The following is a 19,787-nucleotide window of genomic DNA, read 5'->3' on the forward strand; positions in this document are numbered from 1 at the left end:
TGCATCATTGGTATGCAGTGATTAATTTTGGCTCATGCTTCCCCTTTTTCCTCTTTTTCTTTTTTTCTGAATTTTTTTTCTTATACCCAGAATACGCCGAACATGCTCAGTGGGTCAAAAACCAGTGTTTATATCTGAGACAGATTTAGGCCTTAATACATGACACATAGGTGTTGTGGGGATGAAATTATTTGTTTTAGTACACCACCTCAGAACAGTGATTAATTTTGGCTCATGCTTCCCCTTTTTCCTCTTTTTCTTTTTTTCTGAATTTTTTTTCTTATACCCAGAATACGCCGAACATGCTCAGTGGGTCAAAAACCAGTGTTTATATCTGAGACAGATTTAGGCCTTAATACATGACACATAGGTGTTGTGGGGATGAAATTATTTGTTTTAGTACACCACCTCAGAACCAGCATAAAGATAGTTCACTTTATGAAGCTTGTAAGCTTAGCACTTCAGAAGCTTGGAAATCATCCATTATGTCACACTTTATCGACCTGTATAAAGTCCACTGAGCAAATATCTACTTTTATTCCCATTTAACCCCAACAGTTGGCTGAACTGCAGAGATTGTATTATTGTCATCAAAATGTCTTGGTATATATAAAAGAAAAACAATGAACATCAATTAATTTTCCTTATACTTAAATACTAACAATTTAAGGGAACACCCATGACCTCACAAGGGGTTTGAAACACTGATAAACAGTGAGGTATACCATAAGTGACGTGTGTAACCCTTATGGAATTTTGAGAGATGTTTGGATACTTGTCTCAGATACACTGATTATCTCTCAGAATAGCAACATACCAAGTTTTGTTCTATTGCCCTCCTACACAGTCTATGTAAAGAAATGTACACTCAGAGGTCTTTTAGGAAATTACTATTTTTGCTTTGTTTGGTTGTAGTGTGTAATAAAAACAGTTCCCCAATCAGAACTAGAGAGCATAGACCTGACCAAAATATATTAGAGGATGTGGGGATGTCCTTGGAGAGCTTTCTCTATATTGCCCTGTAGTCTGACGCAGACTGAGATTACTTGTGGTACCAATAAACTCCCTAAAAGTAATTGGGATCTTTACAAATGAAATGACAGAGACAAAAGATGGGTACAGAGTTTAAAGAAAAAAATAGCAAATAACAGACAAGTAAAAATGTCCCAGTGTACTACATGAAAAAAAAAAGAAAACAGTCAATTTGACAAAATAAAAACAATAGCACTTCTTTAAAAGTGTTTTGCCCTAAAACTGTGATGGATTAACTCAACAGTTGTTTTAAAATTGTATTGTTGCTATAAAAGGCATGTCAAGCTTAGAAATGTTTAGAAGAAAGCATGAAGACAAATGCCATCTATGAACATGTGGAGTCTCCACTGATTAAGGCTTCATGGCTAAAGAGAAAGTCAGTAATAGAAGAAATCCTTTTTCAGTCAGTCCAAATAGCAATGGTGTTTGCGAAATGCTAAGGAAAAATAGTCTGTAAAGGTAAAATCCAGAATGATATTGGACAAATTAATTTACACGAATTAAAGTCCTACTTTAGGAAGGATTATTTGCTTTTGGAAAAGGTAGTGTGATAAAATTTAGTGGTAACAGTTGAAAAATAATGCACATGGAAACAAAAAGAAAAAAAAGACAACATGCCAGTTCAGTGCTCAGCTCATGTACTGAAGCCAACAGAACGTTAAGGCTGATGAGAAGAGGTTTAATAGAGAAAGAAGAAAATATTGGGTGATGCTGTGCATTAGGGATGTGCCTCTGTTGTAATACTTCATGCAGTTTTTATCAACTCCTCTGAAACAAGAGATGGTGTAGGATGGAAAAGTACGTGGAATTATGAGAAGCATTACAAAGTCTGGAATTGCTTTCATATAAGGAGATACTAAATGTGGTAAGTGTCTACAGTTTCAAACTAGATGATCTCTACAGTCCCTACCCAAACCATTCTATGATTCTATGAAATGCCTAAATAAGCAAAAAGTAATCACTGGTCCTTATAACTCAGAAATTTGGGGTAACATAGTGAACTATCGAGCAGCAAGTTCCATGTTTTAAAAATATTTTTTTCCTTCACATAAATAAATTGTGGAATTAATTTTCACAATGTCACGATTGTCACAATAATTTCATTAACTATACCAATCAAGAATTCATCCCACAGACTTTCCATTTTGAGATCTTGCAGATCTTCTAGATCTAGGAGACCTTTAAGTATAATATAAAGTGTAGACAATAAAAATGTGCATGGATTTTGGAAATGTTCTCTAGAGTTCTCCGTTGAAATAGAGGAACTCATATAACCAGCTGGACCTCCAAAAGCATTGCTCAGAAAGCTGCATCTGTTTCTTGTGACTACCTCCTTGGTTCACAACCAAAATGTATGGTTATTGTACATATTCCTGGATACCTACAACCTTGAAACTTTTCAAATTGTACCTGCAATGCAAGAGAAGCAAATATATATTTCTTGATGACATAATTTAGGTACTTTTAAATAATATACGGCAAATTACTGTTTTGAAGGTCAACATGAAGGTCAGAGATGTCTCCCTAAGCTAGGGATAGTTTCCAGTGTGGTCTTAAATGCTGTGATCACTTTTCTTATTGTTCATATGCCAGGCATTGTTTCTTCTCTATGAGAACTTAGATGCCCAAGTTAGCAAAGTCAGTTATCTGCTTCTCCCAGAAATGCTTGTATCTTTTGAGCTGTGGTCATGAGAAAGCTAGAGAAAAGGGTTTGGCTTACTTCCCATCTTAATGAATATGGAAAAATGGCTGTAAAAGTATTTCTTCAGCAAAACAGCAGCCAGTTCCTGAATTAAGAAGTCTGAGGAAACAGAAAACCTGAGAACTTTTAGATAGCTTTCAAAATAATTTTTCTAAGATTATATTTTCCCTATTGACTTATTTATTAAATTAAGAATCCAAAAGTGAGGAGTTAAAATAGCTAAATATATATTCCAGGTCAAGAAGCCACTAGTCAGGTAAGTACTGAGCAAACATATTACTACAAATGAATAGGTTTTGGATGGGGCAAAGAAATTAAACCTGAATGTAGAAAAATAGTGCATTACTAATACATAGCATTTTTTTAATCCTTAATCCCCAGTCATCTCAATTACATCATTACACTTATACATGAGTTTAAGTGCTTGACTCCACATAAATGGTAGTTTTCATGTGTTTAAAGCTGAACAAACACTTTGATAATAACAAAGCAGAGGATAAAGTTCTGCAGAGATTCACTTTGATCCAGTATTTTCCTGCTACTGTGGCCTTAGAGTGTGAAATGCTGATCAATAGTTTGGTTCTTTTACACTTTAAAAAGAGGTGGACCAAGGTGTGGAAGTGCACTGGGAAACAATCCTACAAAGACAAAAGTACTGAGTGGAAATTTTTATACCTAGGACCTTGTTTTATATCTCCATATGAAAGCTAGCAAAAGCAAGTTTCCTGTGTCTCTGTGGAACAAAGTTAATACAGAGAATGTAAATCTATAGGCTTAAAATGACATTTCTGCATATAAAAATGTAGATTTATGTGGGATTTTCAAGGAAAAACTGAGTAGTTTTGGGGTTTTTTTAATGAACCCCTTGGTATGGATCTAAATTAAAGAATTATAACAGAAATAAAGCAATGTATCTCTTTTTGTAAATATGTTGTCAAACAACCTTTCAGACCAGACTTGATTGGTCAGTTATTTTGTAAGACAATGAATATGTGCGTGGAAAAAAAAGCTGGAATAGACAAAAGGATACATATTATGGTTGGAACCTCAGCTGTTGTTTGTCAAAAAGAGAAAGTTCACAGCTGAACCTGCATCCAAGGGCAGGCACATTATCCCATGTCATCTTAGCAGGGCATTCAATCATCTGTTTGGAAGTTCAGCATACATCAGGCTTGCTCCTGAGTTGCACCTGCAGAGATCAGGAATAGTCAAGAATTTTTCTGGTTTCTCACTGAATGACCAAGTGCATCCTCAAGCAAGGGTTCACACATTTCTGCTGCTGTAGATATTTTTCCCTTTATGACTCAGTTAACACCAAGTTATGGAGAACTTGACAGCTTGATAAAAGCTGTGGGAGGTAGAAATGTATTTTTGTGCTCTAGTTATACCTTTAAGGGAATAAATATTTAATTACTTGAGAAATGTTTCCATCTTTTGATAATGTTAGGTGAGGTGTCATAGGTGAATAGCTGTTACCCAATATGATCCTCTCCCTTTGGGTAAAATTTCAAAGTTCCAATGTTGTTTGGTACCTTCTGCATAATAATGGACTTGAAAAGAGCTGAATCATTGCAGAATGTGAAATGTTTATACTTACCTGCTTTATCCCAGCTCACTAAAAATTAAACACAAGGAAGAAAGAGAAATAAAGTAATGTTTCCAACACCTCCTAGAATATTCAGAGGTAATGACTTTGCTGGAGGGATGTGTTTGATCTATTATTTTCTTTTCTTGAATTATTTCATGCAGAAATTATTAAAAAAGGTTCTTTGGCCTGCATTTCCAGGAGGTCACATTAAATTACCTTGATGGCTCTATCTCCTCACTGAACCATAGATTTGGCTGCTAACAGGAGGATAAATGGAAACAAAAAATCCATTATTTAATCTTAAATTCTCATAAAGTGTTTGATTATTTTTCTTTAACTATGTCTATTTTTAGTTATGTGTACTTTCTGTGTGCCTGCATGGACACACAAAAATTCCCAGAAGACACAGAGAAGGCCAAAAAAAAATCTACCAAGTAGTAATCTAGTCCTTGGGAAGCAGGTGTTGCCTTTATTTAACTGGAATATCACAAGACCTTCTCTATGGGACATAATGAATATCTGGAAGATATTCTCTGAAGATCCCAATCCCTGACATTTTGAATATATGTAGATATATATATATGCATAAATAGTGTCCCTCACTACAAGAAAGGCATTGAGGTGCTAGAGCATGACCAGAGAAAGGCAATGGAGCTGGGGAAGGGTCTGGAGCACAGATCTGATGAGGAGCAGCTGAGGGGGCTGGGAGGGCTCAGCCTGGAGAAACGGAGGCTCAGGGAGGACTTTCTCACTTCCTGCAATTACCTGAAAGGAGTTTGTAGCCAGGTGTTGGCCAGTTTCTTCTCCCAGGTAATGAGTTGTGCAACAAGAGGAAACCACCTCAAGTTGCACCAGGTGAGATTTAGATTGGATATTAGGGAAAGTTTTTTCACAGAAAGTCTTGTTGCAAAGTAGGACAGGCTGTCCAGGGAACTGGTGGACTCACCGTCCCTGGAAGTGTTCAAAAAACATGCAGATGTTTTCTGGAATGCTGTTGGGATTTTTAAACATACATATTTTTTAAAAAAAAATTAAAAATTCAGCCTGGGGTTTTTGGGTTTTTTTTTGTTTGGGCTATGTGGAAGTCCAGCCTGAATCAGTTACACCATAGGCTCCTTGTTTTCATTAGCCTGGCAGCAGTGTTACTGCCCAACATTACTCAGTGTTTCACAGCCTGGTGTCTGGAACCTGCAGGAGCTCACAGAGACCCTGCTAGTTGTCATATACAATTTTTGTTATTAATTAGGCCCTGGCCTACAGCTGTGGCTGTAAGGAAGATCCATTATCTAGTCCATAATTGCGGAATAAATTAAGATGACTAGACTTTGTCACAGAGGTATGTGAAGCCTATGTACATCTTAGGTTCATTTGTTCCTTAAGACAGGGTTTTAAATCTGCAGAGTGCACAGCTGAGGACTCAGAAAAGCTCTGTGGTATTTCAGTGAGTCATTTATTTGCCCTGTGAAGAAAAACTCCTCCAGCTTTTTCTAGTAGCCTGATCTAAGCTGATTTGGGTGCTCACACAAACATGCATGTTTGGGGTAATCTCTCTTCACTGGCAATGGTGCCTCAAAAATCACAGTAGATCGTTCTTACACACTGTGGGAGATCTCTGTTATTGGGGGAGGTTAAACTACAGATTTATGTTTGTGTGGGTTAGTGGAAACATTCCCTGCCTGAGGTCGTAGTGTGTGCTACAGAAATCTTACACATCAGCTGTGCTGCACACTGAATATTAGTCACCATTCTATAGGGAAAGGTTTTAGCTTTTCTCAGTGTGTGCATCTTCAAGTGGTTCTATTGATCATAGAAATAATCTTTATTCTTCTTTCACATACAGCAGTGGTTTCTCAAATGATTATATGGGGGGAAAATAAACCCCAAATTTACATCTTGGCTCCTATTTTGCATGGATACGATATGAAAGAAATATCTATAGGAACTGGAAGGAGGGATTTAAGTTCATAAATCACAAGTATTTTCTGGTATCACGAAGACTGTATTGGATAAGATACTACTGGTTGCTTTTGCTCTTTCTTTATAATTTTATTCCTGCTTTGACTAATCCATTTCTACCTAGTCTTTCTCTTTTGTGGGTATACTTTCATCAGTTCTGCATGAAGAAGTTAGAAGAAGCATGAACAGTGGATAGTCTCATGATCAAAGGGAACTTGGATCACCTACAAAAATTTAGGTCTGGTATTTGATTTTTTTCACAAGTCAATCATTTTCCTGTTTTATTTACTTACTGGAAAGTGGTTTACAGTCCCTATTTGTATGACAGCATTTGTGTGAAAGCCATTACACTTTGTACCTTGAAAGTTTTCAAATTAGTATCTTTGTGAGGAGGAGTTAAAAAAAGCATTTTGTGCTGTGATCTCTGAAAAGACACTCTGGAACGAAAAAGCAAATCCTGGAAAAAATAGGACATGATCAGGTATAGTCATCTTAAATTTCTGTGAGGGTCATGAAAAAAATGCCTATTTCTTTGGAAATGCTTTGAATGAAGCTTATTTGGTGTTAAATTTTAAAGAGAAGTAAAGGTGTATAGAGGCTTTATAATTTAAAATTTAATAAAGCTTAAGGAAAAATATAGAAAACACAAGGTTTTGATCAATCTTCAGCATCTCTCTCCACCTCTTTTCATTGTCCAAAGGATTTGCTCTGGTATTATCTCAGCACCTCATGCTTGCAGTATTTCCCACATGTGTAAATATACTCTGTATATTAAAGAAGAAAATACAAGTAAAAAGGGAAAAAAGTCTGTAAAAGTTTTATATAAATTCTCAGACTAAAAGAGAACCAAACCACTGACTGCTGTCTCCCATGAATGAGAAGCAGATAATGGAGACTCCCACTGAACTCCAAAAACCAGGTTGATGGTAAGAAAAACAAAACTGAAATAGTCTAATTCTACACCCACACATATACTCATGTGTAAACCAATAATCTGTGTTAATTTGTTAAGCATCTTCAATTAGTAAAACCTTTTTTTGGACTGTTGTGGATTGGATTTTCAGATATTGCATCCTACTTTCTCACCATCAGTTTCCTCAGCTAATTTTTATTTATCTTGTGTGATTTCTAAGAATCTTAAAAAAAAACCCATAAAATCTGTAGGTTTTTTCCTGTAAAGCACAAGGCAATAAAAGAACGCTCAAAAAGATTGAAATAAAAAGAAAAACAACATAAACCAAAAAATAGCACCCTGACACATATTTAGTTGTCTCTTGATTCATCCAGATATCTGATCTGCCAGTATTTGTACCCTAAACAAAATTCACAACACCTGCAACTCACCTCCTTAAAAGGCTACACTCTGTGATGACCCTCTTTCACAGTCAAAATATGTCATATTTTCCAGATACAAATTTTATGGATTATGGAAATTTTCAAGTCCAGGACTGAAATTAGGCAGTAGATGCAAACTGACTTCAGGGATAAAGATTTTCACATTAGGAGCTGTATTGGCCAGGCTGAATCTAGGTGAATATATAAACTGGGAAAAAATGGCCTGACTCGTGTCCCCATATCATCTAGTTGTGCATAGCTAGTCACAAAGCTCTTTAAGTTCTTGCCCCCATCTACAGAACAATAAAGCAGAAGACTGCTTCTAGACTCAAATATAGCTGTAAAATACTGACATTTGTCTCCATATCAGAAACTACTGCCTTGATTTAATGAAGATGTGAAGAAATCACTCCTTAAATGACTTTTTTCCTTAATCTCCTTCTTAAATGCTTTTCAGGCATAAAAAAAATTATAAATAAACCAAAATTACTAGGGCAGCAGCATAGCCTTTTAATTTATACTGGTTTTACTCTCCAAAATGTCTGACTGAGAATACGGTTTGCTAATTGACCTTCTAATTGACCTGTAGAGCATCATGTGTTGGGCATACTAAGTTGTCTCCTGATAATGCCCTCCTCATCAAGGCTTATTGCTTTAGTGCAGCTCATTAGGAAATGAGGACATAAATTAAACTTGAAAGGAGAAATGGAAATGCTGAAGTTGATGTGGGAATGTCAGAGTACCTTGCATGCTACAGAGGGCAAGCTGACCTTTGCTTCCTGATGCCTTGGTTAAGAGATGCATTTATTTAGGAGTTACATCTCCCATTAAATTTAATTGCTTCCCCTGGGGCACTCTGGTAAAAGCCTGTTTAGCTGAAAGGAGGGTGGTTCCTGAGAGGACACGGTCAAGCTATGGCTATTGGCAAGGGAAAGATTCACATTAATGTGTTTGGTATGTGGACTCAAAGGTGATGGTAGGGGCTTCAGAGACTCATAGTCAGATTGTTAGATAGATCTGAGAAGCAGAATAGATCTCTCGTGCTATGCAAAGGTTACTTGTGGTAGGTAGCCTGAATTCACAGCATTTCTACAGGAAAAGAAAATGAGCTAACAGAACTCACTCAAAAGTGAATTGCATTTATTATTGATGAAGTATTTTAGATTGCAGAGTTTTATTTTCCTTTCAGGAATGATGTTTCTTATTCAGGAATTCTTTTCTACATCATTAATTCAATCGTACAGAGCACCTTGCTTTTTAATTTTTTTTGTTTTAAGATTCTTTTCAGTCTTTCCAAAGTCATGGGAATTTAGGTTTGCAGTCAAGCTATTGAAAGCTCTGTTCTTGCTGAAAGAAATACTTCATTACTGATGATTTTATGGATTTAAAACTCTCTAGATGTGTCTCAAGTATAGCCACTTTGACTTTTTTTCCTCTCTTCAACATTTTGTGTTGAGGAGGGAGCATCATTATTTGCGTTAATCTACTTGGGTGAGTAGCTTATAGTTCCCCACCCATCAGGAAGCTTCAGTAGTCCAGGATGGAGGAAATATTGTGAAACAGCTTTATCCTTTATCACACATTTCTGTGAGAGAAATCTTGGACCAAGTGCCTTTATAGCACTAAGATTTCAAGGACAGCAAATTCTCATGGATGTTCATGTTACACAGGATAGGTCCAGGCCTCGTTTCTCTGTATTGTTTATGTTGTTTTCCCAGATGGTATCTATTTTGTGCCACAGAACATGACTTGGAGATAAGCAAACTGGCTGTGCCTGAGCTGCATCTGAAACCAGAAGCAGTATAACTGCACCACAGCCATAATCTATGCAAGTAAAACCCTGTTAACCAGCATTTTACAGTGCTTGAAAAAAAAAAAAGCCCAATTTATTCTGGGTTTCAACACAGAAAAGAACATGACTTTTTTCTACAGTAATCTTTTATAAGGAGATTAAAATAACTGTAAAAGTCAAGATTCATTAGAACATATGCCATAATATTTTTTAACATAACATAACTAAAATGCAAAAATGCCTTAAGCAAACAGGATAGTCGTATAAAAAGCAATGTAAACAGCTACCCTTGTCCACTCCACTTATGCAGCTGGTTCCTTGAATTCAGGCTGTTTCCATCAGTCACTTGCTTTCTGACTGGAAAGAAATGCCCTTCCCATTTTCTTCAATGCCTGGACTACATATCTGCTACCTGCGCTGCAGAGATGCCTTTCTCTGAACTATGTGCTCCCTCCTTTGTCTTTCCTTTTTCTTCTGGCATTATGCTGGGAACTGATTTCCCCATTCTCCAAGGAGTATCTACTTTTCCCCAGCACCATTTCCAGGATCCCACTCTCTACCCAAAGCTGGCTAGAGTGTCTCTGCCCCATGCTCTGTTGTAGGGTGAGGATGTACTCTATGTCACAGGTATGTGAATTGGGGTTGTCCAAAACAGAGCCATCCCAGACCATTTTCAAAGCATTATTTGTCAGAGGCAAAATGTTCCTTCTGGTTTACACACTCTATGGTGATTATCTTGAGAAAAAGGTAAAACCTGTCTCTCTGTTATCCTACTAGGATGCACTCAGCAGTGACCAAAGACCCTCTTTCCTAAACCACCTTGTTCAGTTTCCTGCTTGGGGACTGAGAGTAACTTGGTTGGAATAACCCGGTAAAATACCTAATGAGCTGCACACTATGGAACAGCAGCACAAAGTAAGAAGACAGGAGTAGTTCACTCTTTCTCTGCAGCAATTCCATAAGCTTTTGGGACATCCTTCATTTCCCAGCTACTTCAGATTCGAAACAAGTGAGTTTTCCGTCCCTCTAGCTCTGTTGGATTTTGGAGGTAGTTGGATTTGCACATGGTTGCTCTCTTGTCAAGGTGTAATTTATCTAAGCAGGCTTCAATGAGAGAGATTAATTTCCATGTTTTATGTGACAGGGGCATGTGTGTCCTCTGAATGGCACAAGTATTACTGTGGGAACCAACTACACAGCATTGGCTCTCTTAGCAAGAGTTTCCTTTGCCTGGAAATCTTTCATAAGCACAGATAGACCCTGAAGTGCTGGTACATTTGTTACAGTCACTTGATTGCCTTAATTTTTGGGCTGGTGCCTTTGTAAGACTCTCAAAACTTGCTTGCAGGCCACGGTACAGAAGCATGTATGCTGGATAACATTAAACTTGGGTTGCTTACTGCGTGTAAGGCACAAAAGACAGTATTTGGGCATTTAACATAATTGTTTGGGTTAGGATGCATTTGAAGGTACAACTAATCTTTCCTAAAATGTCAGATTTCTTGAAGAATAAACAGAAGTCTGGCAGACGTGGGAACTAGTGGTGGAGGTGGCAAAGAAAACCAGACCATCACTGAAAAGTAGAGGTGGGAGATGAGTTTGTCCGATCACTTCAAAATACTCATAACTTCTATACTAAATGGATGGGGTTTGGATTGAATTTTGTGATCAAGGGTGGTATAGAAGTTTTTCATGCTGCTTGGTCTGTGCATTCAGAATAAACCCATGACTGCAGAGCACAGAACGTTAGGGCTGCCCGAGCAGGCTGGGCACCAGAAACAGCCTGTGTGTAACAGCATGAATCTTGGTGAAGATTTGTTTAACCTGTTTGCTCTGCTTTTATTCTCACTCTGTCTGCCTGTCTCATTAACCTGCACGATCTGACACTGTCTGTATGAGGCCTCTTGAGCACAGAAGCTCTCTCCCTGAGGAAGCTTCAGAAACCAATTTAAATTTGACAACAAGAGGTCAAGAAATTGCAAAATTCTCACTTCTGAAATCATAAGTATATAGCAATGAATAGGAACTTCAGAAATATACTATGTAAAAATCTTCTATCCACAATTAATTCTATATTAAAATCCATATATTGGCAGATTAGATGCCAGTGAAATATGGGTAATACTAAGGCAATGAGTCATATCACCAACTCTGCAGCCCCTTGTGAAGAATTTTATCAAGAGATTATATTAATCTTATTTGAAATTGTCACAAACATCCTTTATTCTAATTATCTTTGCCTGAGGTTCTGTTAAGAAACCGTGTATCATTTGTAATACAAATGCTTCATAACTGTGAATCTTTGTCCTGTGCAGTAACATTAAAGTGACTTAATATCCCTTATGTATATAAATTAAACAGAAGGAAATTCAAAATACCTTCTCTTTAGCATAAATTGATTATAATTATTTTGCCACTATGACCCTTGAGTCATAAATTATCTTAGCTTATAATATGCTGATATTGAATAAATATCTTGTTCTTATACATCTATTTTCTCTAACAGTAGTGATTTGACTACCAATTTAAATGTATACTAGTAATGACATCTTTTCCACTGTGTTTGTTTTGTTTTGGTTTTTTTTTAAAGAAGGGAATATTTCTTTATTTGCTTCAGTCAATCTAAGATGAATCAATCACAGCTCATTACCTTTCTGGAATCCTGTTACAGTTTTAATAGATTTTTATTTTCTGGTATGAAATTTAAATGCTAGCCCAGATTTTACTTTAGCATCCTTCAAAGGCAACTCTGAGATTGCTTGGCCAGTGGAGCCTGACTACTTGCTCTTCCTGAGCAGAGAACTGTGCTACAAGTTTAAGCAACTTGGTAAGAAACACACATTATGCAAGAAGCCAATGAAGCACTGGAGTAAGGGGGTGGGAAGCTGTTGGGTGGGAGTAACTGAAGGACTGTTTTGCACCATGGCAGGGATCCCTGGCACGAGGAGCATGTTCAAAATGCTCGCTCTGCCTTTTTTTACTGGCAACATATTCAATGACTCTCTTTAAAGTCATCACCAGCTCCATGAATTTTATGCCTTTTGCATTCTCCATATGTAAAACCACTTGAGAAATTACTTAAGCCTGTTGCTGTGCTCATCTCAGCAGAGGGCAAACAGCTGATATTAAAGTGGACTAATGCAGCATCTGGCCCAGATTAATCTATCCAGTTTTGTGGGGGTTGGGTTGGGGTTTTTTTGCAATTTCTAACTTGTACATTAATACCAATAAGTGAAACTTTTCTTGTTGCAAGTAGGAGCAGAATGGAGAAGAGAAGGCTCTGGGGGCACCCTTTAGCACCTTCCTGTACCTAAAGGGGCTCCAAGAGAGCTGGAGAGGGTCTTGGACAAGGGCCTGGAGTGACAGGCAAAGGGGAATGACAGGAGGCTCGAACTTGATGATCATTAAGGTCCCTTCCAATGCAACCTGTTCTAAGATTCAATTATTCTATTAATATGATCCCATATTTAGACAGCTTTGGTTTTCAGCAGTGAGTTCAGATAAGCTAAAATACCCAAACATTAAACAACCCAAAGTTTCTGTTGAGTTTCTAAGGTATTCAAACTACAGGAAGCTGTACTTATTTGATGAAATCTTACTAAGAATTCTAAATAATAAGATCCTAAAAAGCATTCTTATGAAAGCACAAGGAGCATATTTCATCAATAATTGATGGCTGAGGGTTTAATATTGTCTATAGGTTCTTGTGTGTGTATCTTTTTATTAATGCACTGTGACTTCACCAAGATTTCTGATTTTATTCCAAGAGGCCTTACTGCAGGCATTTAAACCTATTCTCACAAGCATGCCAGTAGAACAAGGCACAGAGCTATCTCTGAGCATAAAACTAAGAAGAAAACCAGGGAACTGTTACCAGTGAGTTCATGTCTGTGTTAAAGTTGGAATATTTAAGAATAACTCTTGAAGCACAGAGCACATTAACATCAATACAGTTAAATGTCAGGTGGGGGGAAAATGCAGATATGTAGAGAAAATGAAGTCTGGAAACCACCAGGTTTCTGTATTCTATAACATTTCTGAGCAAACTGAGAAGCCTTTGCTACTCTTTATGTTTCCAGCAGTTAGACGTGACTTGTGATGCTCCATTGGAGTTCTGGGCTCTGGCTAGCAACCACTGACCTGTATTGGGCAGAGACTGGATATTAATTTTCTTGAAGGAGAACAAGATATTATTTAAATTATACACCTTATGAACTCCTCTGCCATAGAAATGAAGAATAATTTTGCAATCATATTTTAAGAGCTAGTAGTGAAATGTTTAGTTTATAGAATATATCCAATCCTGGAAATGTTTCTGTGCTCCATATCTTTCTACTATATCTTCCCAAGAGCAAACTTCTTTATTTTGATACTGTATCCTTAAGCAAAATCCTCCCTCTCTCCTGTCAGTTCCATCTTGAAATAAATATAAGAAAATACAAACATTTAAAAATTATTACCTGCTTTGAATTGCATCCTTTTCGAGCAGACTTGGCTAGGAAATTGTCAGTATTTACTTTGAGGGGAAAAAATATTTATTACATTATTTCATAAATATTTTCTGAACATTTCCTTTAAGGGAAAAAAATCCAATAACTACAGTTTCCCAAAATACAAAATCTATTTCCACTCACAGTAAGAAAAATCTATACTGAGGCATTGAAGGATTACAGTGAGCAACTGATCTTTCTGCTGTCAAATTTTAAATCAAACAAAGCTTTGAAAAAAAAAGAACTTTTTCTGAGTGGAAAAAAAAATGTAACAAAATATAGTTCCAACTAGGTCTGGTTTGAAGAGTATCAGAGAGTTTATCACAAAGGACATTCTCATCTGTTTTAAGCCAGAACAGCCACACTGTCATCAGCAGTTAATATTTTTATGATCTTATGAGGTATTACCTGGTAGAACTTTAACAACATGGTGGTTTACTACATTCTTCACTTACAGTATTGTAGGCAGGATTCACCAGGCTTTGTGTACTGCAACCCAATATACATGTTTTAAAGACCCACTTTTTTGGATGCTGGCCATTTTGCCAAAGTATATCCTTTATGAGTGACATTTGTATTCTGTGTGTTTATGAACCAGCTGGAAAAAAAATAATAACCTTGACTAATTCTATCCCATGTGAATCACAGAATCATACAACTATTTAGGTTAGGAAAATCCTCATCAAGTTCAGCTATTAATCCAGCACTGCCAAGGCGAACACTAAACCATGTCCCCAGGTGCTACATCCACACAGCTTTTCAGTCTCTCCAGAGATGATGACTCCACTACTGGCTTGGTCAGCCTGTTCCAATGACAGCTCTTTCTGTGGAGAAATTTACACAAATATCCAATCTAAACCTCCTCTGGCCATTTCCTCTTGTCATGTTACCTGCTATTTGGGAGAAGAGACTGACCCCACCTAGCTGCAACTTACTTCCAGGTAGTCATAGAGAGCGAGAAGATCCTCCCTGAGCCTCCTTTTTTCCAGACTGTGCCACCCCTCAGCAGCTCCTTCAGCTGCTCTTCATCAGACTTGTGCTCTAGACCCTTGCCCAGCTCTGTTACCCTTCTCAGTACACACAATGATGATAAGAGTAGGAAAAAAAGTATTACTTTGCTCTGGGTAAACACAAAGTGTCACTCTCCTTGGATATTGAGTTTTTTCTCCACTGTCTGGATCCAAATCAATGACTCCTGGTCCTGCTTTGCCTGTGACACGTGTGTATCTCTAAGGACCACTGCACAGTGTGACCTGCCTTATCTTCAACATCTAAATGAACCACTGCAACAGGCCATTGGTGTCATTAACTCAGAAGGCTTCTAGAGCAGGTTTGCATAGCACAGCACAGATTTATGGACATGCTGACTTTGCCTCTTAGGAAATAGGGATGGGTAATAGCACCAAGAGCAGCTTTGTATTATAGCACATCTTTGCAGTGATGATTCTTCATAGAATCATAGAATCAACCAGGTTGGAAGAGACCTCAAAGATCATCAAGTCCAACCCTACTGTTGTTTCTAGACCATGGCACTAAGTGCCACATCCAGTCTAATCTTGAAAACCCCCAGGGGTGGTGAATCCACCCTGTTCCCAGGCAGCCTAAATGGTGTGTGATGCAAAACCAACACCATACACTTAAATAATGTGCAATTTCATGAAAGAAGGTATTGAATTAGCTTGATAGGATCAGTTACAAATGAAAATGTGATTCACAATGTCTTCCTTTAGGTCTCTATCTGCTATATCCTATGTTAACCACTATTTTCCCTAGAACCAGCCTCAGGCTGATGTGCCTGTTGTTACTTCGTTCATCTAAATACTAACACTCTCTCTGTGAAGTATGTAGATGCAGGACACACAGGATTGCTCTTTTCAGATTTATTTTGTTAAAGATTGGAAATCACACACATTCATCTGGCCTAATGGAACTGTGTAAATCTTGCAGTCAAAGATGACACTGCTGGATACAGCCAAGCTCCAGTTCATTACGTCCTAACATATAATCATGAAATATGTGAGATTAACTGAGCCCACAGAAATGCCTGTTTCTCACTATTGGTGATGAAGACAGTTTAGGATGATTTGCTCACAGGTGTCCACACTCTGTCAACTTCTCAAATTAAATATTGTCCAAAGAAAGTAAATAGGACAATGGAAGGATACTAAAGCCTATCAGCCTAGCAATATTTCCAAGGGAAATGGAGTATGATGAGTGACTGTCAAGGAGGAAATCACAACACAGGGATAAGCATACAAAACATTGGCAGCAGCACATCTTTAATAGGGCAAAATTAGGCAAAACTCATAGTTAAGGTGTCTGACTATCTGCTACCTGCACAGGCAAATTTCTGTACCCTGGTTGGTCCAGACTATGTGACAATCTTTAATTACTTAAGCACAGACAATTTTTTTGCACAAGATTCTGTTTTATTTATTCCATGTGTATGATGGACTTCTGGAAATATATCATGGCTGCATCTAGAGGAGGCTGTCTGTCAGACTTCATCCTCCCTTCCTGTCAGGTGCTGTACTGAGCAAGCCAAAGGACTGCAGAAAGGGGACACAGCCTCATAGTGAGACAGCTGCATGTAGCTCTAGGGAGTTAATTAGATTTCAGCCTCTGCCTTTAACTTGTGTGATGCCCAGCAAGCCACTTAAACCAAACTTTGCAAAAATAGTCATTAATTGAGCATCTCTGTCTTCCAGGTCTCTCACCTGGAGACCCCAGGTGATGACAGGCAGGAGTCTCAGCTCCTGCAGTAGCAGCCAAAGTACCTGAGTCTATGCTTGAAAAAATCTCCCAGGATATAGGGATAAATACTCTGAAAAAAATTTCCATTCCAGATGTTTCAGGCTGGACACTCCCTATTAGTGCATGTACTTGATTTTAATCTCTTTGTGCTTCAGATACCCATTGGTAGAATTGAGATCTTGATGCCTCCCAGCAAAGGTAATTTAATGAATATTTATTAAGCACTTGGTTTCTATAGTACCTTCACTCTAGAAGGTTCAGGAAGAAATTAAAGACTATTTTTTAAAGCTGGAGTTGCCTAGAGCAGATTAAATAAAGGGAGGGACAATAAACTAAAAGATGAGAGTGTCAAGTGGCAGCTGATTAAGTGAGCACTGTCTTTCCTGCTCTGTGAATGATCTGTGAAATGCAAACAATTAGCTTTCTGTCTGTCCTGAGTACCAAGAAACAAGATAAATGCAAAACTGGACCCCTTTTTGGGGGAATTTAGTCCTGATAGATTTCTTTGTAACATTTTGTTACCCTGCGAAAATAAATTACTTTTTCTTATTAAAATAATTTGAAAATTATTCAGAATTCTTTCTTTCCACTGAAAAAGGACGGAAAAAAAGTTGGGCTCAAGAAAACGTTTGCAACTTTTTAAACAGCGGAAGGAGGCAATGACCAAACTCCAAGTCCTTGTCTGTTTCAGTATGCAAGTGATGCCGAGAAAAGGCTGGAAAAGAACTGCCCCCAGACTTGTATCTCAGAGGTAGCAGGTATTTGTTTATTCAGCGCTGGGCACAAGGGGGATCGCTCCACCAAACTTGCGCAACCCGAGACAAAAACTTCACAGTTTATATACATTAAAGAACTCATGCATATTCATTATATCCAGGAATAGGTGGTCATTATTACAATTAGTTCTTGGAAATCATTATCATTATCTCCTCCTTCGTCTCCTCCCACTTGGCATTAGTCCCACGGTCTCTGGTGGTCATCCGGGGGTCGTCGGGAGGAAGGCCGATGGTCTTCATCAGTTTGACCTTTGAGTTTGGCACATATTGCTAGGTCATGAGTCCAGCTGCATCTAGGTTTTCTTCCTTGTTTTACGCTACCTAAGCTAAAATAATGCCCTAAGTTCTACCCTTTTCATGCTTAATAAACTAAACCAATTCCTTATTAATCAACCTTTTTCTTCTTGTTTATTCAGGTGCTTTCTACCTGACTATCCCCTATCCTACTCTTTGCTTTGACTATTTGATTCTTGTTATCACAAGCTTCCCTAGAACCTCAAAGCAAAACATCAATCAGACACTTAATTTATATGTCAACAACTTCTGTGTAAAGCTGACCACCTGACTTTATGTCCCTAAGAAACACACTGTTCTGTATCAGGTCATTCTTCATAATTTGGGTTAGAAGGGACCTAAAAGACCATCTGGTCCCAATTCCCTTCCATGGGCAGGGACACCTTCCCCTAGAAGTACAGAGCAGGAACACCTTCCACATTTGTGTGATGTGACAAGAAGCAAGGCTGGATCAGCTTCATCAGGTGATGGAGATGTATAATTTATGATAAACTACTGGAACTTCTGCTGAGGGACTTTATGAAGGGAAGTGTACTTCAAATCCCCAACATTTCATATATTCAATGTGCTTGTGCAAATAATCCTGTCCTGGAATAATTACAAATAATCATTGTGATTTTTTTTTAAATTAAAATGCAACTGTACAGAAAATTCTTCTGGTAAGAACTGTGAATCTTATATAACACTTCTCATAAGTGGAATATTATTTTTCTTTTAAAAAAAAGGGAAAAATAAGCACAACTACTCACTGTTTTACAGACAGAGAAATTGAGGTCAGTTATGTTACAAACATTATAGACAACAGAGATAGAAGTATAATAAAATGCCATTTCAACAGTATCATGCATCATAAAGGTAGATTAAAGAAATTAATGTTCATTTCTCAGTTAAATAAACTATGAATTATTAAAACATACAATAGATCAGACATTCTTCATGTCAATTAAGCCATCATTCTTCTGTGCAAAATCTGCCTGTAAAAGACAGAGTGAATAGCATGCTGTTATCTGACTTAATAGCACTGTTTGAAAATGTTCTATTGAACAGTTCTTTTTTAAAACAACCTTTGCTTTCTGCAATCTGACAAAAGAGGGTTTGGGATTGGGTTTTTTTGGTAGTGAGAATTAACAAGGGTTTTCCTTCAGTTTTATCAGAAAGAAATCTGCATATTGTTAACATCCATGTCTAATCTAGTTGAAATGAAAAAGTACTAATTTCTTATCTCACTTTCCCTGAAAACATTTTATTTTTTAAAGTCCTGGTTATAAACAAAAATGTCTGTTTCATCTATCAAAATTTATATTGACAAATAATTTTCCTATTTTCTGTGAAGGGTATCATGTACAAGAGCCATCTTTTCTCACACTGACCCTAAGACTAAGCAAATTACTTGTATATGGCAAAATGCTGAGGGCAGATTCTGCCAGCTCTGCCCTGAGAAACACAAGGCATTATTTCAGACTGTAAAAACACTGAAGTTGAGGAATCTTCTTACTAAAAGAGATACCCATGAAATGTCGTGACTAATTGGAAAAGCTACTCTGAAATTAGCATTTGCTGAATGGTTTAATAAAAATCAGCATGGTATGAAAAAAATAACAGCAATTACTCTGTTACATAACTCCCAGGAAACATCTATCAGACATCACAGACTAGCTGAAGATGTATAATTTAGCATTCCCCTTCCTCAGAACTGCTTGTTCTTGCTCAAGATGGTCTCTTTCCACCATATCCCCCATCTGCTCCACCCCCGCTTCCTATCCTGTCTGATTGCTTGCACGCTTTTTTTTTTATATTTTATTTTTTTATTGCTGGTATTCATTTTAAGGAATCAATATCACTTTTGTGGTTGAATCTTCAAACTGCTTAAGGCCCCTGACAGTTAAATAGTGATTCCAGGTCCATTATCTTCAACTCACTGGTTTCCATTTAATCTAACAGTTTATCTACCCTGGCCATGGTGCTGCTGTCTACCAGTGCTGTCAGTGTTCAGGTTGAATTGTGTGTTGGCAGGAAAATTTCACAGAGGAATCCCTTCTCAGTAGAGCTGCTTTTAATTTCCTGTGTA

Source organism: Acanthisitta chloris, unplaced genomic scaffold (assembly GCF_000695815.1).
Source record: "Acanthisitta chloris isolate BGI_N310 unplaced genomic scaffold, ASM69581v1 scaffold6641, whole genome shotgun sequence".
Lineage (NCBI taxonomy): Eukaryota > Metazoa > Chordata > Aves > Passeriformes > Acanthisittidae > Acanthisitta > Acanthisitta chloris.